The sequence below is a fragment of the Schistocerca cancellata genome, chromosome 2 (assembly GCF_023864275.1).
Source record: "Schistocerca cancellata isolate TAMUIC-IGC-003103 chromosome 2, iqSchCanc2.1, whole genome shotgun sequence".
Taxonomy (NCBI): Eukaryota; Metazoa; Arthropoda; class Insecta; order Orthoptera; family Acrididae; genus Schistocerca; species Schistocerca cancellata.
The window spans coordinates 104,429,656-104,454,086 of NC_064627.1; positions in this window are offsets into that span (position 1 = coordinate 104,429,656).

Here is a 24,431-nt window from a genome sequence, read left to right on the forward strand (position 1 = left end):
ATTACCTTAACATTTCAAGGGCAGAAGGCCGCAATGTTTAAGCTTGAAACTTAATTTTAAGAATAAGGAGATTCCAAGGCTGAAGCCCCACAATTAATTTTCCAAAATTAAAAAAAAATATAACCATAAGCCTTAAGTTTTAACTAGCTGAAACCGGACTAAAGGAAAAGACAACACAACAGCAATAACCTTTCAGCAGATATCCACTTGCTGGAATTCAAACTTACATACAACACAGTAAGACCAAGAACTTTTTTTATCATTGGCTTTGATAGATTATAAACAGACAATTAAGCACTGATGAGAAAGACAATAAAGACAACAGCACTCAAAGCCTCCAGGGGGTCGTTCTGCCCTCGTTCACTTAGGTGAGACGGGTGGTGAGAACAACTACACTTGATCCGTCAGAACCCAACCAAGGGGCAGCCACGCACCGACCGACCAACGACTTGCTTACCACCAATCGGTACATGAGAATTCAAGCACAAAATACTACGAACGTGACTGTCACAACGAAATATGTATTAAGCTGTCAAAACTACACACTGTGTTGGACAGCGACAACAGGTGAGGAAAGGGCACTGCCTGAACTTACGTTAGTGGCCAGGGCAGGTAACTGGAACACAGACGGCCACATGGCAGAAAATCCCGCTGGTGGACTTGAATTATAGTCAACTAATATAGTTAATTCCACCCCATGGCGTCTGAATTTCAGCAATACAAACACTCGGTGTTGCTCACTGGAAAAACTCCCAAACCAGCGAACCCCGAAACGAACTACACAACATGAATGGACGTTGCTCGGGTACTTGAAACCACTACTCAACTTCGACGTCCTGGGTCGGTTAACCACGAATCTCGTAGCGATCGGACAACTCCACAGACGCTCCGACACGGCACAGGGACCGCCGGCGGACGCAGCCGACTGCATCGCGCGGAGATAACTTCCCTGGTCCGCAGCAACCGACCGACTCCCTCAGAATGCCAACAACATCTAAAATAGTCGTCAATGAAAATAACGCCAACTACACACACAACCTAACAAACACTTGCACGAAGACCTGAACGATGCCCAACAGTAACTAAGCACGCACGAAGACAAATCGGGAGTCGATGCGCGCGCGCGCGCGCACACACACACACACACACACACACACACACACACACACACACACACACACACACACACACACACACACACACACAGCCAACTCATGAGCGATCGGCGAGCCAAAACGCGTCGTCAGATAGGACGACCGACCGACGATCCACCAAGACCGTGCCCCTGCTCAAGTGCCGGCGTGAGTGGCCGAGCGGTTCTGGGCGCTACAGTCTGGAACCGCGCGACCGCTACGGTCGCAGGTTCGAATCCTGCCTCGGGCATGGTTGTGTGTGATGTCCTTAGGTTAGGTAGGTTTAAGTAGTTCTAAGTTCTAGGGGACTGATGACCACAGTAGTTAAGTCCCATAGTGCTCAGAGCCATTTGAGCCTGCTCAAGTGATGCGTGGCGGCAATGGTCGGGCGGGCCATGTGGACTCACTGTTGCTCTAGTGCCGCATTGTAACTCCCCGACTGGCAGGTCCGCACTGCGCTCCAGGCGCGTCCTAACTGACTGGCAGCCCCAACTCGCGACCCGAACACCTTACGGCAGAGAACGACCTGGAAGTAACAGCAGTCGAGCAAAGATAACATGAGAGAGGATATATCGATAGGCGCTGCTAACGCCGGTCACGGCCAGGCAAAGCAGCAACTCAGTGACAGTAGTAATTTAAATTAACGTAGTGAGCTGGAAGTACGTTACAAACAGGGTGTAAAATACATGATGGTGGAACACGAGCCACGCACGGCTCATTATGTGAGGAGAAAACTTAAAACAGTTCATTCATAGTCTACAATAAAAATACAAAGCAGCTCATCTGCTGTCTGTGCCTACACGACATACCTACATCTGCTCTTATCCCATGAAAACGGAAAAATTAATACGCAAAACAGATGTTTGTCAACCTCAGTTTTCACTCTTTAGCAAAGATTATTCGTAATGTCCGGTATGATGTTCTATTACAACATGATTTTGGAGCAGACTTCCAAAAAATTGGAATCAATAGGTGTCTACAGTTCTCTTTCTTTTGGTAGAAGTAGTAGAAGTAGTAGTAGTCAACCACTTTTCACTTTTCGTCGGCCTCGGTGGCCGAGCGGTTCTAGGCGCTCAGTCCGGAATCATGGGACTCCTACGGTCACAGGTTTGAATCCTGCCTCGGTCATGGATGTGTATGATGTCCTTAGGTTAGGTAGGTTTAAGTAGTTCTAAGTTCTAGGGGACTGATGACCTCCGATGTTAAGTCCGATAGTGCTCAGAGCCATTTATCACTTTTCGAGAAAAGAAGCCGTATCGTGGACGGACTAAGTTTTCATTTATCTGTCTGTTTATTTAATAACTTCATTCTATGTATCTTGAAACTGAGGGAGTCAAAAATTTTCTACCTCTGTTTGATTTCTACGTTTATTGCAGGAAATAACAGGAATAAAAAACCGAAAATTGGTTATTTCGGAACCGATTAATTTGAACTGTTTTAACAGTGCGGTTAAACTGCCATTAAAAAAACAGATATAACCGAAAACCGGTTGTTTCTGCGGCACCCGCCGTCCCTAGTGCGCGTACATCGTTGGGCAACCTTACACCTGCGCCGAGCGAGTTTGTTTTAAATTTTTCTGCTGTGTGATTAATTTGTTGTTACTTATACTGGTGTCGTCTGTTGTAGTTCTGCAGTTTGTGTTGATTCGGACAAGTGTGAAGCAATAATTAAGTGGGTTTCCATGATAATGTGCACAGTAAAAAAAAAAAAAGGGAAGTGCGGGCACCGAGTTGCAAGTCTCTTCACTTGATGCCACACTGGGCGATTAGCGTGCCGATGAAGTTGAAATGATGATGAGGACAACACAACATACAGTCTCCGAGTGGAGGAAATCGCCACTGCATGGCAGTATAGTGGGTTACGTTACGCCTTTTTTATTTCGTGAACGGTTGCACATATCGAAACGTGGTTTCCGGCAAATATTAGCGCGTCGTGGGACATTAACCTTTTTGTTTAGTTAATGTCTTAGCGCTGGTATCAACAAAACGGAAACGCATACTTTGTACTGTATAACTGCATTCGTTAACTCTTGAGAAGGCAATTACAATGATATAGCGTTTGTTAACGTTGTATTCGAAACCAGTCGTATAAAAACTCGAGAAATGTCCCGTAATGTGAGAGCACGGTGGCCGGAAACGGTATTTGTGGTGAAAACACTGCATAGCAGGCCGCTCGGACCAGGGTGCGTAGTTGTGTACTGTGATATTCGCTATTTTTCACTTCATTAAAACAGCAAATGCGAGTAGTTAATACTTTCAGCCAGAAGGCAAATACTTGTTTATAAATAATGATTAATGTATAATGAGGCGTTGCATGGCGACGGTGGAATTTTCTAAATAATGTAATTCGTCGTCTTTGGGCGGCAATATAAACAGAAAAATACGGATAGATATGCGATCCTTCACTATTTTGTTCGCTGGAGAACAAATGAAGCCTTGAGCGCAAAAGACTTGTACTGTTTTTTCTCAAGTAAGACGGACGCAGATTTGTGGCAGTCTGATCTAATTTTTACTAAATGTATAAAAACGTGTTATGTCTAAGTTTGAGTGAAGTGTAAAGAACTGTTATAACTTACCGTGACGACGCACGAGCGACTCAAAGAAGACAATGGCTATATAAAAGAGCACTCAATAGACATGATACGGACATAAAAATCTACCGTCATTGTAGTACTAAGATTAAGGTACGATATAGGTTTTAGTTATAATAAATATTTGTTCTGGGAATACTGAATCATTTAGCAGTGCTCATTCCTATAATCTCCTCAGTATTATTTTCATTTTAATTATGCATTTTGCTAAAATTACAGACACCAAGATCAGCAGTCCAATGTGCGTGTTACATTGATAAAAAGAAAACAGTTTTATCGTCTTCTTGCATCAGCTTTAATATTGAATTTCCCTTTTGTGTGATGTTACAGTTGTTTTTGCGCCCTTAAGAACTTTCTGGTCCCTTAGGAAATTGTTTTGTCATAACAATAACTTCACAACCTGGTATGATCGTATGAGAAAGAGGCAGGAAAAGAGTCCGATGAGATAGAAGGGCGTTGGGATGTGCGACAACATCAACGGAGGACCAACGAGGCCGGGACAAATTCATCAAGCAGTAAGCTTGTAAGGCACGTCGGACAACGCCGCTACATCGTCGACTATGAACTGACACAAAGGTCCCGAGCTCTAGCCGAAACTTTCTAAACAGCTACACCCATCGAGTCTGGGCAAGGGTGAGGGATACACAGCGGACTTTGGAGGTCATCCTCTCGCTATAAAAGGAGACCATCGCAGCTAACATGCGGCGAGTCAGGTTGTGCGGGACCGAACGTGTTTGCACACGCGAGGGATCCGTGATCCTCTGTAGATACTGACATAGCGTGTACGTTCCGGAGGCGAAGGCAATGTTCAACCACTCCGAACCTCCTCCGCTGTAGTAGGGCGCCGCGGGTCAGCCGTAACATCGATGCAACTTAATGTATTGGTCACGTTGAGCGGGTCAAAGCTCCTCTCAGGCAGCCTGTACCAACATACATAGTTTAAGACACGTACATTAAGGGAGCTGCCCTACGCCTCTCTGTAGGTCGCCACCCATGCAAGCGCCGATGGAATATCGTTGGCATTCGAAGGCAGTAGACAAAATCGTCCCCATAGGCGGTGCTGCAAAACCAATGTCCACATAGCGACATCTCTGTCACTCGTTGTAGCGTCCACCTAACAGTGTTTATATGGTACAGATGCACAGCAGCACCGACAGACGGGCATCCTTGACGCACCAAACGCCTCATCAGCATCGGTCATTCGAACCTACCGTTATACAGCAGCCGGGTTGTCGTTCCATGCAGGAGACGTATGACCAACTCGCCAATAGTTTATGGGAATCCCATACGATGGAAGACAGCTATAAGAAAAGAATGGTCGACCCGATCAACCGCCTGGATACCAAGTATAAGTTCACCAAAGTCATGGGCAAATGTTGAGCCCAAGCGAGGTAATCAGATGCCTGTAGTGGCAAGGCACTGTCCGAATGTTAGACTCTCCACTTAGAGGCTCCTGATTGTAGGACATGACACGATTGGGGGGGGGGGGGGGAGCGATCCTCTTAAGTCGCGCTGCCAAAAGGCGTGCAAAAGACTTCCTGGTTGCTGTTTAGCAAGGCCAGGGGGCGATAGTATCTGATGTGTGGACCACTGTGGGATTTGTGGTTCAAATGGCTCTAAGCACTATGAGACTTAACATGTGAGGTCATCAGTCCCCTAGACTAAGAACTACTTAAACCTAACTAACCTAAGGAGATCACACACATCCATGTGCGAAGCAGGATTCGAACCTGCGACCATAGCAGCAGCGCAGTTCCGGACTGAAACACCTAGAACCGCTCGGTGACAGAGATCGGCTGTGGGATTTGTGAGTAGGGTCAATGTCGTCCTCTAGAAAGGCATCGGGCATACTCAAAGTGGGAGACATCAGTTCTCCCCACGTAACAGTCCACGTTGGCGCTAAGAGATGTCGGAAAGTACGATAAAATACGAGGGCGATGCCATCAGGACTAGTTGAATTGTTAGCACCTCTTGGATAACGCAGGACTTCGTCTTCTGATACTGGCGCCTGCAATTGTCAATGCCACGCGTTTTCTGGTATCCTGCTGAACGCGATCCAAGAGACTTGAACGGGAGTGGTTTGCTTAAGACCTAGCATAATAAGCGTGAAGGGCGCTTCCAATGCTGCATTGGGTGTCATGTTGCCTGCCTCTATCTTCATTTATGATTCTAACCAGGGTCCAGCACTGTTGTCGCTTGTCTGCTAGAATGTGCCATCAACAGAGATTACAAAGCCATATGGCCTCGCTCCACCATTCCTTCAAGATGGCGGCGCTTGAAGGTTGTGATCTGTGCTTTGGCAAGTTCACTATTGTACAATGTTCAAACGAAAAAGGCAGTATAGAGCAATCCTTTAACACTTGGTACTAAAAGTTCAAGCAGCCAAACCTCTACCATATGACCCAGCGGAGGGCAAGTTTGCACAGAACAGCCACCACGACAACATAGACGGTTAAGCGCCACGGGGACGGTGACATGAATCCCAATTGGATAAGCTGTCGTCAGTCGGGAGATCATTCTAAACGCTCCTTTCTGCCACACCTGGTGGTCGAGGAGGACTGTGCAGACATACGCCGCATGGTCTGAAATCTCAGACAGTCGGATTTCTCTCGTCAGCGAGCGCGAGATTTGAAAGCGATCAAGGCGACTGGAAGAACATGCGATGTAAAGCCTGAAACCGGGGCTGTCGCCATGAAGTTTTTTCAACTTTTCCACAAGTTGGAGACAGTCAACTATTGTGTTAAGTTCTGCAAAAGGGGACTGACGCTGCAGCTGCCCTTCGGAGTGGAGGATCTTGACACACCACGAAGAAAGGTAACGCCGACTCTACACAGAAGACAGAGCGTTCCTTTCGCTTACCTGATCGTGAAGGAGGACATATGTTAATAATTGGACACCGAAGTGTGTGAGAGCCCTGCTCTTCTCTTGCGGGAGATACTGGAACTCATCGACGGGTAATCTTTCACGGATGAGGATCGTCACACCGCTTCCGGCGTCTGACAGGTGGGGGACGAAAGGGATATACCTAGACAGGTTAAGAAAACCATCGATATCTACTTCTTGCAAGAAGGCTACGCCTATATCCGCCACAAGAAGTTTATTGTGGAGTATCGCCTGTTTCTGTGAGGCAAGTATAGCGTTGTCACCGCCCGTAGGTAGCCGTTATATGTGTTCCATCATTCCTTCTGTCGAGATGTGGGGTCTACCAATGGCATCCGGCCGTGACAGACCGCACTGGAGGTCGAGGCAGAGCGCGGTCAGTGTGATGAGGGAGCAGGGGCACAACCGGCAGAACGCGCCCACCAACGGTATTCGAAAGCCACTCCGATTCCTCCTCTACGTCGACCACCCAAGAAACAGAAGCAGCACCATTGTGTCGTCCAGGGGTAGAATCATCAGGACGTCGCCGCATGTCGTCGACCCCCAGAGGGCTTGTAAAAGGAGAGCGCAGGCAGCGTAGACGAAGGCTTTACAGCCTGTCAGGACAAACAGCTGCGGTAGGTGGGGAAGGAGGCACGCTCGGCAGCAGGTCTTCCGACGTTAGTTCGCCGTCCTCTGTGGCCATCCTGAAGCGACAACCGTCAGACTGCGTACAACCCTGCGTTTCTGACCTCTGGTTCAGAATGTGTTGTTTCGTGTCGGAGTGGGATCGGCCGTGATCTGCCGCTGTCCTAGCCGGAAGAAAAACGTTGGTACGACAAGCGAGTCAATGTCCATCGCAACTGTAACTTCGGTTCTCTGGATCTGATAGGCATACGAGGGCGTCTTTTCTGCCGTATCTGATTGAGAGAATCCAGGAACGATGGCAGATCGGAAGGAATCTAGGCTGGTGCAACTGACACATTCGCAACAGCGGCGTAATTGACAGGGAGTACTGCAGGTGTCACGGGTGGTACGACGTCTCTTCCTGGCGTCTGAATTAGGCGCCTGCGGAGGCAATCGGACCACATTTGGCCCTCCTGGCCACCTCCCGCACAAGTTTGTGGCTGACCGTCGTATACGGCGATCGCCCGCACCCCGTCAATTGTCACATAAGGAGCACTTGCTTCGTCAGTTCTTAAGTTTGATGTGACGCAAGGTGTTTATGACGTGGTAGATCTCAAAGGTCTGGCATTTTTCTGTGACGTTTCTAATGACATTTCCGTAAGTTTGAAAGGCAGATACGACCAGTCTTGCGGTACCTAAAAAGGAAGTTCGAAAACACGCAGTTCTTGAGGCCGAATACTGCATGATCAACTGAAACAGCCCCGATGCGGATATCAGGATGTTCGTATTTGAATCCTTGTGTGAAATGTCGCACAAAATCAATGCGGCCGCAGTTTGATGTACACTACGTAGCCCGTGGTGAAGTGAATTCCCACAACATCATCAGGTGCGGGATGAAGTTGGTCACGTGCGAAGTGTCCACTTCGTGCACTCGATGTGGGGCATGTTCCGCTAACAAGGTGATCTTCATAGTATCACTGGAGTGAAATAACGCAATTGCATGTCATAACTTGAAGGAAGATAGCGACGTAGTACGGCCCGCTAACATGCAAACAGGGACAGGCCCGCAGAACGCTGCTCCGAGCACAGAATACGTCCCCCTCATGACACGCAATGTGCCAATTGCAGTCAGACATGCTGACCACTCAGCTAATGGGAAGCGCAGTGTGTACGGTGCTTGTGTGAAATAAACAAAAGATATTAGGGACGTACACAATACCTTTATGGTGAACCAATATTCCACTCTGTGAAAATCGTGGATTCCGCAAACAAAAATCTTGCGAAACTCAACTCTTTGACTTCCGGAAGGCAATCAACACTGTTCCGCACTTCCACTTAATATAAGCTTCCCGAGCATCAGATCACATTATTCATTTGACTGAAGACTTCCGTAGCAATGGAACTTCATTGTTGTTTCTGGACTGCAATACAAATACGTCGATTTTGGGAGGATCTCCAAACTATAGTTTATGGCGATTACTGCACGAACCAGTCACATTAATGTGACAACAGCTATATTCGACGTCAGTGAGCAACAGCCACTCACAGACAGAAGGTGGCAGGACTAGCACTGGAGGTTATAGACAAATGTCTGTGGGAACGCGGAAGACAGTACAGTTGTTGTCGTAACGCGGAAACGAAGCGATTTATCTGATAGCCAGAAGGAATTGGCTGTAGGCTTCCGGGCCATGGGTGAAAGTATTTCCGAAACAGCAAAGGATGTAAACTGTTCGTGTGCCACCATGGTTTAAAGAAACCGTGCATAGCAAGACGCTGCTATCCAATTTCGGCACCACGGGCCGTAGATGACAGAGGTGTATGACAGCTGCGGAGATGTGGTTGGGCGAAGAGACATAACAGACATGCAGCTGTTGAGCAATTGACCACCCAGAGGAACGAAGAGGGTACGAACAGTGTCACCTTGAGTGTAACAGCAGTTGAGCGAACGTTGCTACTTATGGACCTCCGCAGTAGGCGCCTGGTTCACGCACCCATCCGGGGACGAGGGCTGGAATTTGGACACCAGTGCCGCAACTGGACGTCTACTGATTGATGACAGGTGGCGTTTACGGATGGAACAGGTTTGATGCCCTATGGGCCAGATGGCTGTTGGCATGTTAAGGCTTGGAACGTGTGAAAGCAAACACCCAGAAACAGTGGTCGGAAGGGTTATGGTCTGTGGAATGTTTCCTTGACACGGGTGATTTAGTTATTGTGAACGGCACAATGGACTGACGGAATAATCCATTTATTCTTGGGGACCATGTCCACCAATACATGCAGTTTGTTTTCCCTCAGCAAGATGTCAGCTGTCAACGAGACAATGCAACGTGTTCCTGCAGTGTACGTGCGTGGTTCAAAGAACTCCAGAATGAGTTTGTCCGTACTTCTCTGGCCATCAGACAACCCTAATTTAAACCCAATCGAGGTTCTGTTCAGGTTTTTCGCACCATTGACACTCAATATGTAACGCCGGAAATGCATATCCTCCTATTTCCATCTATTGTACTATAAATTTGTTTTCCTTAATTTTGTTACCTGAATATATGACATTTCTGTGTCTTTACATCTTGTAATTGTTTTACTATTTGTATATATATATATATATATATATATATATATATATATATATATATATATATATATATTTATGCATTTATGTCGATGTATAATTGGTTTGTTTCGTAAATATTATTTGTATTTTTACGCTGGGCCTTGCCTAGGGAAAACTGCTATCGAACGATTACTTCGATAGGTCGTGTGAAGAATCAAAGTGTGTAGGATCTTTGGTAGTGTTAACTCTGTCGCGTGGAGCGCGGGCTGGGTAGAGAGAGAGTCTGGCTGGAGTAGCGAGTGGAGCAGGTGTGTTGTGTGACGCTCCCGCGAGTTGCCGCGCTTTCGGGGTTTGGCAGCATGTAATTGCGCTCGACTCGCGATGATAGTTTCTGACATGGTGTCGCGGACGGGAAGCATTAGCTGGCGCACATCAAGAGCCCGTTTCGCCTGGTGACCGTGTCGAGAAGAAGGCGCGCCAACATCCAGCTTCTGCAACAGCGACGGCCGACAATGAGTGACTGTCGCCACCTCCTCGATCGACGGCTTCAAACCTTCAATCAACCAACAAGGAAGACTGGAAGCACGTAAAGTTTTAGAACTGTATGGCAGACCTCAGCTTTTCAAACTGTACCATTTTCGTAACTATAATTACAGCAACTTAGCGTGAACATTTGTTGCTCATTGTCCCAATTGCATTACCAAGCAGGGTCCCTTCCTTTTCCGAAATGAACCCGAGTGTCGTTGAAATTCAAACGCCAGCATTAAAGTAATATTCTATTTCACTGCTTTAATTTCAAAAGTTCAGTTAAGGTATTTATAGCTGGCTACAATATTTAGATTGCACAAGCACAAATTAAGAGTGCGAGTTTTGTTACCGTATTTTAGCTTACCTGTGACTGCAGCTCAGCTTGGTACGTACTAAATTTTACTATTGTTAATTGTTCAGAATCATTTAATTCAAGTTCAAAGTTAAATCTCTTATTTCTAAATTGCATAGATTCAAGTAGCTTTTGAAATGATTGTTGAGGTAGTCCAAGACTAACCGTATTTTGCTGAATTTCTATGTGCTTCAGGAAGAAAGCTCACTATTAACTTCAGTCACTAAATTAACTTTCGATTATCCAGTTTTATTAATTCTTTTGCTAAATTAAGTCAGAGTGTAGCGAAATTTATTGCTTCTGACAAACTTTCAGTTGTCACACTACACTTGTCAACCTTCAGTTGCCACGCTTCTAGTGCTAATTATATGTGTAATAATCTTTCTTTTTCAGTTACTATAGTAATTGTCCTTAGGACTGGCGACCGTAATTTCCCCCAAATCTCAAATATCTAATTACCGCTAGTTGATTGTTAACGTAACGGCCGCACATTTACTTTCTTTATTAACTTTACCCCTATTTCAAAATTAATTTCCACCAGTTTCATTAGCATTTTTCCTTTCATTGAGATGTAACCCTGTCCTCCCTCTTTACCGACAGATTAACTTCGGTGACGATTGCTTTTCCCAAATTTCCATCAGGTACACGCGGTTTAATTTTTCACTGTCATTAAGGTCGATAAGTGAGGGGGAGGTTACAAATAGACAAACCTAGCGCAGATGGATTTGTCGCTAGAGTCGCCATGGACCTACTCGGTACCGTCTAGAACCTCACTTACTCTTTTCCTGCACGTTTAGTAGCGGTCAGCGTTGCACAATATAGGTTTTAAGGCTTTTGACAGTATCTCGTTACTTTGACTGGATAGCCAAACAAACTGGTACAGCTGCCTAACAACGTGTAGGGCCCCAGCGAGCACACAAAAGAGCCGCAACACGACTTGGCAGGGACTCGCACGATGCTCAATAATGTTATTGTCTGTGGAGTTCGGTGGCCAGCGGAAGTATTTAAACTCAGAAGAGTGTTCCTGAAGCCACTCTGCAGCAATTGTGGATGTGTGGGGAGTCGCATTGTCTTACTGGAATTGCCCAAGTCCTTCGCAATGCACAAAGGCCATGAATGGATGCAGTTTATCAGACAGGATGCTTATGTACGTGTCACATGTCAGAGTCGTATCTAGACGTATCAGAGGCCCCATATCACTCCAACTGCACACGCTACGCCAAACCGACAAGTCTGTAGAGGCAGAGCAAAGAATCAACGAACGACACATAGCAGATAGCAGCAAGCGGAAAAGACAGGCAACACGGACAGCAGGCACGCAGCCTCGGTCATGTCATCAACCATCCATCCTCCTCCCCCCTCCTGACCCAACTCCTCCGGAAGCACGTCACTGGCCAAACCGCTGGGGTCTCAGCAGAGGAGTCTACGATTCAGCGGCTATAGAGGAACAAACTAGACATGAACGTGAGAGTCCTCCTGAAGATGACGGGTAGGAAATTCGTCGAACATTGCGACAACATGACGCCAAGACTCGACGAATAACCCGAAAAAGTTTCATGAACGGAATTCACCGAGAAAGCGTCTATCCGCATATGGTTACAAGATAATTGAACATATACGTGGGCCAGATATTAAACTTTAATGTACATTCCAAAGTAAAAAGTGCTCGCAAAACTTGCCAGGATCTACACAGATGACTACAGACTATCCATGAATGGTATCAGAACGTAGCACTGCCGCCTACCCTAGCGAACAATATGTTTAGCTGGGAATGTGTGGCACACTGAGAACGCAGGGTGGGTAATACTATGGTGGTAAGGTGCGAACAGAGAAGTGTTGCTGTTGCTTCTATTGGGGACGGTTGGTACCATGTCAGTGGGGGCCCTTTGCGTAGTGCCCCAGATATACCCGAAAAATATAACTACTAAGTATCGCGTAATAACGTATTGGCTGAAAATGGTTACACTTGTAGCAGTGACATCTAAGAGGAGGAAACACAGAACCTGAGAGAGCTCGAACGCTGGACAGTGAACACTTGATGAAAGTAGTGGGACAACCGTGAAAACTCCCGTAGGTGGTGTTTGTCCTTCCGCATCATCAACGAGCTGTTGTGGATGTAACTTGCAGGCCTTTGTGGCCGAGCGGGTCTAGGCGCTTCAGTTCGGAAGCATGCGGCTGCTACGGTCACAGGTTAGAATCCTGCCTCGGGCATGGATGTGTGTGATGTCCTTAGGTTAGTTAGGTTTAAGCAGTTCTACGTCTAGGGGACTGATGACCTCAGATGTTGAGTCCCACTGTACTTAGAGCCATTTGAACCATTTTTTGGATGAAACTTGTCGTTCCCAACCGGGGAATGGTTTCGCTTCCTAACAGGCCACGGGTCATGCGTCACACATCTACCATGTGTCCATGTGTAAGACTCGGTCATGAGACTGCCTGTGCCTGTGGAGAGAAGGGGACCCTGGAACACAAGCTCCTGTGCTGAGACCGTTGGACGTTGATGTACTCACACGACGACATAACATAATCACATAGAGACCGGGCCTTATGGACGAGTCTGAAGGACTGAGACGACGGAATATCTAGAGCGCTGCATAAACAGTACTTGAGGCTTACGAATTACGATACTTTTTAACATATTAATGAATGAAAATTATCAAGTGTCCTTGGAAAGAAAATTATTTACAAATTCACATGGAATGTAAGGGTCTATAGATTTGTTATTGATTGTGTCATAGTAATCAAAAAGCTCGGTGAACTAGTACGAAACGTAAGGGTGCATAGGGGTAGGGCCATAGATTGAGACCATTCCGCTGGTTACTAGATGAAAGGAGCGTACCATTATGAAAAGTAAATTCGAAGATGAAGTTTTCAAATCCTGCCTTCTGCGATAAGGTAATATAAGAAATATACTTCAACAGGGACGCACGCATTATTTACAAAATAAATGTTCACAACGTAATGCAAAAGCAGAATAGACAATCATAAAAGCGTGTGTCATCGAAGCGGCGACCTAGGCTATAGGGAAGAAACAGAAATTCAGGAGGAGGAAGAGTGTCAAAATATGGGATGAAAATACAGAAAATGCAATTTGGGAAAAACAAAAGCTTTCATTACAGAGCTGTAGCAGAACAGGGAAGACACGGAAGCGCAGGATAAATAAAGACTTAGCTATGCTAAGAACGTAGTGAAAGAAGCTCATCAAGAGTGCTGAAAATTATCTAGATGGACGACTAGGGCTGGTTTATAAACTCCTGGAACAACTTAACAAACAGGAAAAATATTCTACACGATTACACGTAATAATCAAAGAACCTCGGATAAAACACTGTCGGGATTCATGGGTAGAAATCAATGATAAAACTGAAGTAAGGGAAATAGAGCAGTACAAGGAACAAGTTGATGAAATATATCAAGGAGAGAATATTAAATTGAGGAGATAGAAGAGACAATGAAGCAGATAAAGAATAGGAAAGCAGCAGGTTCAGATTACATCAGTGTAGAACTTATGAAATATGGAGGCTTAATGATTACACTGAGGCCGTTCATTTATTGAAAGAATGTTGGAAACTGAAGATGATACCTGATTCTTGGAGAGTCGTGGAAGTAATATTACTCTACAAAAAACGAATTAGAAATGCTTATGAATCCTTCAAAGGAATAAGTGTGTTGAACAATGGTTGTAAATAATTAACAACAGACTGAAAAGAATGGCTTACACTCTATTACAGCTGGAACAAAATTGTTTTAGAAAATATTACAACATTGCAGCAGATAACTGGAAAGAGGAGAGAAAATAATCTGGAGACTCATCTGCATTTTTAAGTTATGAAAATTCCTTCGGCAGAATGATAAAAATTTTGTGTTTAAATAACGAAATTTTGATTAATACAGACAAAGAGAGAACAGGACCAGTAGCAATTAACAGAGGAGTATGACGAGGGAGCAGCTGTTCAACCACTTTAATTAATATATGTATATATATATATATATATATATATATATATATATATATATATATATACTGACGACATTCTCAGACAATGGAAACGTCCTAGAAGAAACTTCCTGGCAGATTAAAACTGTGTGCCCGACCGAGACTCGAACTCGGGACCTTTGCCTTTCGCGGGCAGGTGCTCTACCAACTGAGCTACCGAAGCACGACTCACGCCCGGTCTCACAGCCTTACTTCTGCCAGTACCTCGTCTCCTACCTTCCAAACTTTACAGAAGCTCTCCTGCGAACCTTGCAGAACTAGCACTCCTGAAAGAAAGGATATTGCGGAGACATGGCTTAGCCACAGCCTGGGGGATGTTTCCAGAATGAGATTTTCACTCTGCAGCGGAGTGTGCGCTGATATGAAACTTCCTGGCAGATTAAAACTGTGTGCCCGACCGAGACTCGAACTCGGGACCTTTGCCTTTCGCGGGCAGGTGCTCTACCAACTGAGCTACCGAAGCACGACTCACGCCCGGTCTCACAGCCTTACTTCTGCCAGTACCTCGTCTAGTACCTTCCAAACTTTACAGAAGCTCTCCTGCGAACCTTGCAGAACTAGCACTCCTGAAAGAAAGGATATTGCGGAGACATGGCTTAGCCACAGCCTGGGGGATGTTTCCAGAATGAGATTTTCACTCTGCAGCGGAGTGCGCTGATATGAAACTTCCTGGCAGATTAAAACTGTGTGCCCGACCGAGACTCGAACTCGGGACCTTTGCCTTTCGCGGGCAGGTGCTCTACCAACTGAGCTACCGAAGCACGACTCACGCCCGGTCTCACAGCCTTACTTCTGCCAGTACCTCGTCTCCTACCTTCCAAACTTTACAGAAGCTCTCCTGCGAACCTTGCAGAACTAGCACTCCTGAAAGAAAGGATATTGCGGAGACATGGCTTAGCCACAGCCTGGGGGATGTTTCCAGAATGAGATTTTCACTCTGCAGCGGAGTGTGCGCTGATATGAAACTTCCTGGCAGATTAAAACTGTGTGCCCGACCGAGACTCGAACTCGGGACCTTTGCCTTTCGCGGGCAGGTGCTCTACCAACTGAGCTACCGAAGCACGACTCACGCCCGGTCTCACAGCCTTACTTCTGCCAGTACCTCGTCTCCTACCTTCCAAACTTTACAGAAGCTCTCCTGCGAACCTTGCAGAACTAGCACTCCTGAAAGAAAGGATATTGCGGAGACATGGCTTAGCCACAGCCTGGGGGATGTTTCCAGAATGAGATTTTCACTCTGCAGCGGAGTGCGCTGATATGAAACTTCCTGGCAGATTAAAACTGTGTGCCCGACCGAGACTCGAACTCGGGACCTTTGCCTTTCGCGGGCAGGTGCTCTACCAACTGAGCTACCGAAGCACGACTCACGCCCGGTCTCACAGCCTTACTTCTGCCAGTACCTCGTCTCCTACCTTCCAAACTTTACAGAAGCTCTCCTGCGAACCTTGCAGAACTAGCACTCCTGAAAGAAAGGATATTGCGGAGACATGGCTTAGCCACAGCCTGGGGGATGTTTCCAGAATGAGATTTTCACTCTGCAGCGCACACTCCGCTGCAGAGTGAAAATCTCATTCTGGTCGTAGAAGAAAGTTAACGCCTTTCTGATGATAAAATAATTTTTCAAGGCACCGAGAATGATTTACAATTTGTTTTAAATCGTTTGGGTTCAATAGGTGAACTCCATAACTTGAATATATCTGAAAATGAAACTGAAGTTGTGTCTTTTAAAAGGAAATTAACCAAGAAGTTCTAAAATAATGCTAAATGGAAAGTCAGTTGAGCAGATATCTCACTTTCAGCTATTGGGAAGTGATGTAAATTATAAATATGAAAATGACATCTCCAATAAGTTAAATAAGCCGACAAAACCAAGAAAGACACAAAGATAAAGCTCTAGAAAAAAATGGCAAACACCTATGCCCACCTACAGCAAAGAAAAATCGAAGATAGATGTATATTGCTGAAATTAAATGTTTAAGAAAAGTGGGAGGACATACTTTGCCAAATCGAATAAATAATTCTGAAATAAGGAAATAATTAAATATGTTTTGCTTGAATGAAAGAACAGAAAACTGAATAACAAAATGGAAGAAGCACATTGAGGGAATTGTGACAGAAAGAGTAGTCGGACATTTTATAGACTACAGACCTGTAGGAAAAAGAGATATAGAAATATCAAGAAAAGCAACGGGCTATAAGCCTACTTCTTGAAGCGCAGAAAAAGACGGTCAGACGACAGCACAGGCAAAGACAAACCGACACAGAATAATAATTAGATTCATTCATAGTCAGCAGAGTGTAACGATAGAAGAAAACCTCAAACAGTAATAGTTTCAATAGAGGAGAAATGTAGAAATACAGTACGCTCTGCCATGTAGAACAGAGGAAAGAAACTATGGTAGGTGTAGGAGTTAGCCATCTGCGGATGAGAGGCACAAAGAACTGCTGAAGTCCTCGCGTAATGAGGCCTCTTAGGAACGAGAGTTTCAACGATTTTCTGAGCTACTCGATTTCCTTTCTTCCTATTTTCTTACCTTCATAAACAGATACATAGATAATTTTAAGCATTTTCTAATTAGTTTTAAGTTTCCAGTTATTCAAAGCAGGAGATTTAATAAATGTCATGTAAATGAGAAAACTGATATTGTGAAACCATGATCTGTCCTACTCACTAGGTGGCAAATCAAATGTAAATGCCAACAGATAAAATAAAATATACCGAAGCGTGTAATTTAGACGTCTGCTATATGCCAAATAAGTGATGTTGGAATTTTTAGTGGCTAGCAGTGTACTATACACTGTGATTGAGAGAAGCAACATATGTGGGTTTGCGTTCGTGCAGGGTCGGGGTAATGTCGATGTCAGTTTAATTTTCTAAATATGGTGCGTTTGTGTCTGACACAGGTGACGAAAAGATAGGCTTTATATAAGTTTTTGTTGTGGGTTAGAGGATGTTTTTGTATTACAACAGTTAATTTGGAGCAGCGATGCCGTTAAGAGGAAATAACTTCAGTAGTTCCTTGTTGAACCGAAACGGAATTATTCGATGCACTTTTGAAACTTGGAGCATACTACTGGAAGAGAAACGATTCTTGGGTCTCGTTGTACTTCACGGTACTGAAGCAATCAACGGCGAGTGAAACCCACGAGTGCGTCTGTAAAACTAGCGAGAGCTGTAACTTGGAGGGGGTCCGTGACCGGTATACGGACCCAGGCCGCCGGAGGCTCTGCGGCCTGAGGGCTGCTGGCGATGCACCGGCGCGGGCTGCGGGGTCGGTAGAGGCGGCGCCGGCTTTACGACTTCATTTGCGGGCGGTGCTGCGTCGTAACCGTTAAGTTGGGAGCGGCTGGCGCACGGCGGCGCCGGCAACGGGCGGCGCCTGGGCACTGCAGGTGCATCACGCCGGTGCAGTGGCCGCCTCGCCTCAACCATTAGCTTTATGTCCTTGCTACAAAACAACTCATTTGCCAAGTGTCTCACTGCAGATTCTCCTAAGTATCTTGCGCACTGGGAGTCTTCTCGACTGTGAAAGTACACGTCGGAAGGCAGTGCTTTCTAAAATTTTCTCGTTTTGAGAAATTTGAAGGAGCAATCTGTCTTACTTAGCAAAAGTTTTCTAATTCTTTATTTACACGCAGCCGGTTTCGACAGACTTTGCTATCATCTTCAGGTCTTGAAAAATTTACCTTATAAAACTTTTTCATTTTGTAGTTTTTCCACCTGTAGCTCTCAATTCGTTCAAGCAATCAATCATTCATGATAGGAAACACAGTCATAGCTCAGTCACTCAAAATGATTTTGAAATTTTACTTGTTAGAATGAAATCAGGCGATGATTCTTCTTCTCTGCAGGCTCGTGCTTTGCGGCAGTCTGCTAATCTGTACAAATAAAATGCCTCGTAATTTTGGGAGCGTTGTATAATCAGTCGGGAAACCTCAGATCAAGCGGATATTTGGCTTTGATGAAGTTTAACCTTCCGAAGAAGTAATGGAGCTCTTGGATTATTAAATGCAAGTTCGTATCCAGTCTTTCGGAAGTCCCTTCTGATTAACAACTACGCAATATATCGATAAATATCATTAATTCTCAATTGTCAAATACACACCTTGTATGAAGGAGCAATCTATATATATTTCCTTTTTAATCGTACAGTTCGTATCAGTTATCTTCTGTGATAAATCTCAATAATCAAATTACAGTTCTTCCAAACCAAGCTCATGCTAATCGGCACGAAGACAATCTCGGAAGCTCCCTTTCCTTTTTTTTTCCTAACAACCACCAGAGAGAGTATTTCAAAGAATACTTAATGCGCTCATGGCATAGCTATTGTATGAAACTATTTTGCGCATGGATTCTGCGAGTATGAAGATAGAAAATTTGTAAACGTCATTCAAGGGTAGAATTGTATCAGAATAATTCATCGAATATAAAGAGATATTACAATTTTGAGTTGGACCTCACGCACAATTGTCATGCAGATAAAACGTAGCATGACAACTTGGCGTAAGATCCAGCTCAAAATGAAGACTTTTATAAAATAATTTTTTGAAGACCTGATGAGCTAGCAATATCTGTCGAAACTGATTGCATATAAATAATGAAATATTTAGGTTATCTTAGCTTTAGAAAGTATTTACTGGTACCTTATACCAACGCAGTCCAGTATAGATTCGTAGCTTCTCCAGACGATCCATCAGATTTCAAGACATTCCAACCACTAATACATTAGTTTCTAATTTTGACTCTTGCTGGTCATTTGATTGACACTGGTTGCAACATTTTATATCCTTCATACACAGTAAAAACTGGTGGAAGTATGCAATAGTAGAAGGAAAAGAAGACTCCAGTAAAAATAGAACCACAAGCGAACCGTTTGCGAAGTGGCTGTGAATGTTTTGTTCCTTCAGTTTGAGGTATTGTCCTACTCTATCGGTTGACTCGTATGCTTCAAGATCTGTAACTCCCGGTCGTTTCTAACTGAAATCCAAATTGAGGTGGTTAGCCAACAATAGATAAAAAATAATGTTCCACTCCATTTTTGCTACAAGCCAATGTGGGAATTCTTCTACATCCTTTAAATTATTCATAAAATCCTTATTTACTTGACATTCTCTTTTAGTGAATATTCATATTCACAGCTAGGCTCATCGACTGTTTCGCAAAGGTTCGTTTTGAAATGTCCTACAAACGCTATTACAGAATGATAATCTGTGGAAATGAATTTAATCTGAAAAGCTATCTTTTACAAAATTATGCAGGTTCTATTCCGGAAATACTAAGAAACTGAAAATAGAGCAAAGTGCCGCTCAACAATAACTTTGTTAAAATTACGATTAGATTCCATTTATGAAAGATGGACACAAAAATGTTCAAATTTGTGTGAAATCTTATGGGACTTAACTGAAAAGGTCATCAGTCCCTAAGCTTACACACTACTTTACCTAAATTATCCTAAGGACAAACACACACACCCATGCCTGAGGGAGGACTCGAACCTCCGCCGGGACCAGGCGCACAGTCCATGACAGCAGCACCTTACACCGCTCGGCTAATTCCGTGCGGCAAAGATGGTCACATTTACATTTATTCAAAAATAGTTGTACTGATGGGGAGCCTACGTTTAAGGCAGTAATACGACACACCTTTAAAACAATTCAATTATTATTTCAATAATATTAATCATTTACATAAAGTATGGGACCCCAGGCAATACAAGTGTAGACTAATTGGCTTCACAGTCAGCCAGACAGAGTTCAACACTGATATTATTATGAGTTTTATAATCCAAAAACAAATATCATTTGTCATGGTTTAGTTACACGTACTTTGGTTTCTATTATCTCTTCGTGTATATTAAGTTTTTTTTTTCTTTATTGGGATTTTGAGCACCTTATACAAAGGCGGGCTGTCAGCAGCATAGTACGCCGCTCTTCAGACTTGAGGTTTATAATAAGTATTACATATAGGTGGCACAGAGAATACAATCAAAACGGCGGGCAAAAAATGTAGACACTAAAAAACAAAAAAAACATGGAGCCGTTCACGCTGGACGAGAAACATCACTAACACTAGTTGACACGGCGCACAGAACATGGATGACGGCGACGGCACACGTGAACAGTGGTGGCGTGACGGCGAAAGAACACTAAACACAAACGAAGGCACACACACGAGACACTGATGGCGATGATCTCCGGCGCGCGAATGTTCACTGAGCCTGTGCGAGTCCGGGGACCTGCCAAGAGAGCAGGAGGAGGAAGGAGAGTGCGAGAGGGGAGAGCAGAGGTGCCATGAGCAGGGGTGATAGGGGGAGGGAAGAAGAGGAAGGGGAAGCCCGGGGGAAGAGGGGCGGAGGAAGGGGGACGGGGGAAAAGGAAAGAGAAGGGAGGGAGGGTGCCTAAAGGAAAGGACACAGGAAGTGGGGGGCGGAAGATCAAAGTTAATAGGAAGGGTAGATGGAGGGGAGGAGGACATCATCAGGGAGGGGGAGCTGGCGGAAGCCACCTTGGTAAGGAGGGTGGAGAGATGGAGACCCGGTGGGACGTGGGAATACAGGTGCGGCAGCAGGTGGGGGTGGGAGAGGATGGGTGAGACAAGCGGGTGAGGAGGATCGAGTTTGCGGGAGGTCTGCAGGATCCGTATCCTTTCAAGGAAAAGGAGGAAGTGCGGTAAGGGGATGAGATCATAAAGGATCCGTGTGGGGGAGGGGAGACGGATGCGATAGGCGAGGCGGAGAGCATGGCGTTCAAGGATTTGGAGGGATTTATAAAAGGTAGGGGGGGGGGCGGAGATCCAGGCCGGATGGGCGTAACAAAGGATAGGGCGGATGAGGGATTTATAGCTGTGGAGGATGGTGGAGGGGTCCAGACCCCACGTATGGCCAGAAAGGAGCTTGAGGAGGCGGAGTCGGGAGCGTGCCTTGGCTTGGATTGTCCAGAGATGGGGAGTCTAGGAGAGGCGACGGTCGAGGGTTACGCCAAGGTACTTAAGGGTGGGGGTGAGGGCGGTAGGATGGCCATAGATGGTGAGACAGAAATCAAGGAGGCGGGTTTTGGAGGGATTGACCTTGAGCAACCACTGGTTGCACCAAGCGATATATTAAGTTGATTTCTGTCGTATATTTGTGTTGCAAAATACACATGTTATATACGTAAAATGGACGCTAGACTACTTAGTAAAACGTATGGGGCTGTTAAATAACATTATGCCCAAATGGAAAAATGACCTTTGTTTTCTTGTTATTGTGTCATGATCGAGTTTGCGGACGCCATACCGCCCTCAGATGCACTTAGCACACAGGTTGGTCCATTGATAGTGTCCGGGCCAAATATATCACAAAATAAGCATCAAACGAAAAAAACTACAAAGAACGAATCTCGCCTAGCTTGAAGGGGGAAACCAGGTGGCGCTATGGTTGGCCCGCTAGATGGCGCTGCCATAGGTCAAACGGATATAAACTGCGTTTTTTAAAGTGGGAACCCCCCTTTTTTTATTACAGATTTGTGTAGTACGTAAAGAAATACGAATGGTTTAGTTGGACCACTTTTTTCGCTTTGCGACAGATGGCGCTGTAATAGTCACAAACGTATAAGGAAGTGGTATCACGTAACATTCCGCCAGTGGAGACGATATTTGCTTCGTGATATATTACCCGTGTTAAAATGGGCCGTTTACCAATTGCAGAAAAGGTCGATATCGGGTTGGTGTATGGCTATTGTGATCAAAATGCCCAACGAAAAAATTGGTCCAACTAAAACATTCACATTTCTTTACGTACTACAGAATATTTAATAAAAAATGGTGGTTCCTATTTTTAAAAAACGCAGTTGAGATCCGTTTGACCTATGGCAGCGCCATCTAGCGGGCCAACCATAGCGCCATCTGAATTCCCCCTTCAAGCTAGACAGGTTTTGTTCTTTGTAGTTTTTCCGTTTGACGCTTATTTGGTGAGATATTTGGCCCAGTCATGATCAATGGACCACCTGTATACAGTGTGTCTCTCCTAAGAGTCGACAGGAGCAAATTTTCTATTGTCGTGACACTTACTTCCAGTTTCGTTTTTGAAATGTATAGTTCGAGTCGTCCAAACAAATACTGCTTCATGCAATAACCAGTGTCAACGAAAAGCTTCAGTATGTTTCCAGTTGCTAACAAATTGATTTTAAAACCAAAATTTTACCTGCCAAGTCGATAGAGCAACCCCAGATTAGTCTAGTCCGATATTCGTTTTATCGAAAAGTATTAAGAGGGACAGTAAAATAGAAAGAATAACCAGTACTACAGTAGCGACTGAGTAGCGCTGCTGCATGGGGGTAGCAGACAGTGTGAGGCAGCGCTACTCAGTCGCTACTGTAGTACTGGTTATTCTTTCTGTTTTACTGTCCCTGTTAATACGCATCTATAGAAGGAATATCTGACTAGGCTAATATGGAGTTTCTCTATCGAATAGGTAGGTAAAATTCCAGTTTAAAAATCAATTTGTAACTAAGTAGACACTCGGTTTCTGTTGACAATCAGCGTCGCATGAAAGTTGTGATGGGCAGTATTTTTTTGGGCGGACTCCAGCTACACATTGCAGGAAATACCAGAGAAAATGCGCCTGACGTCTCTTAGGTGTGGCACCTGGTATATTGTCTAATCGATATGTGGTATGAAACTTCCTGACAGGTCAAATCTGTGGGCAGGACCCTTGCTCTACTCAAGTAAGGCCTCTACCAACTGAGCTACCTGAGCCCTTTTCACAGCTGTACTTCGACCAGTATCTCGTATCCGGCCTTCCAAACTTCACAGCAGCTCTGGTGCGGAAACTGCTGGACTAGAATTCCTGCGAGAAGGACACTGTAGTGACTTACAAACGGGCCATGAAACCTGTTAATCACGAATTTCGACGAGTCTTAGGTATGTTGCACAGCGACCTGTGCTGAGTACCTAGTTAGCGGCTTTTCATGCTACGACCCCTAGCTCCTGAGGAAATCGACTTTGAAGTTTTATGCTTACTATCTGTACCCATATCGTTAACCATATTTCCAACAAGCTACTTGACTATGGCCTTTCTAACAACAAAGTCGGACCAAGATCGCCGGTCTTTGTCGGCAGACGGTCGATATTCTTCAGAGGACACACTTTTATCAATATTTACATAGCATCACGCATTTCACATGTAGCGCATGTACTTCCAAGACCGTTACTAATGCCACGACGTATATTAGCGGCGTTTGCAGCCTAAGCCAGTATAGGCATGCTCTTCAAAATCAGTTATGAAACTCTGACCCTTTCCCCAGATAAAGGAGGTCTTGTTTCTAGTCCACGTCCACGACAGAGCGGTGGCTCTGTTTGCAACTCGCGCAAGGCGTCACAGCCCGGATAGTTTACGTCCCCACTGACGACGCACGACATACCCCGCCTTCCCACTACTTCGCTCACTTTTGCCTTGGAGACAGTTATATCCATATCGCACTACCAAAGATGAAGCAGGCGATGGCGCGGAGATGTGTTGTGGAAGGAAGGCGCCACCAAACGTTGTCGTTGTGAACTTGTGTGCTGGATTATACACAGTTACACTGGATATAGACGCCCTATCAACATGGTACATCACAGTCGACGGTAAACAGGTATCTCGATCGCGCATCCACAAGATACATGTGGCGGACTCGCCTCTATTTGCGGAATACGGAGTGCCAGACAACGACGAGCATCGTCTCAGATGTGCCGCTGCGGAAGACGTCTGGTACATGATGCGTCAAATTTTGGCGTGCTTTCCACGAATGACCCAGAACACATCGCAACTCGG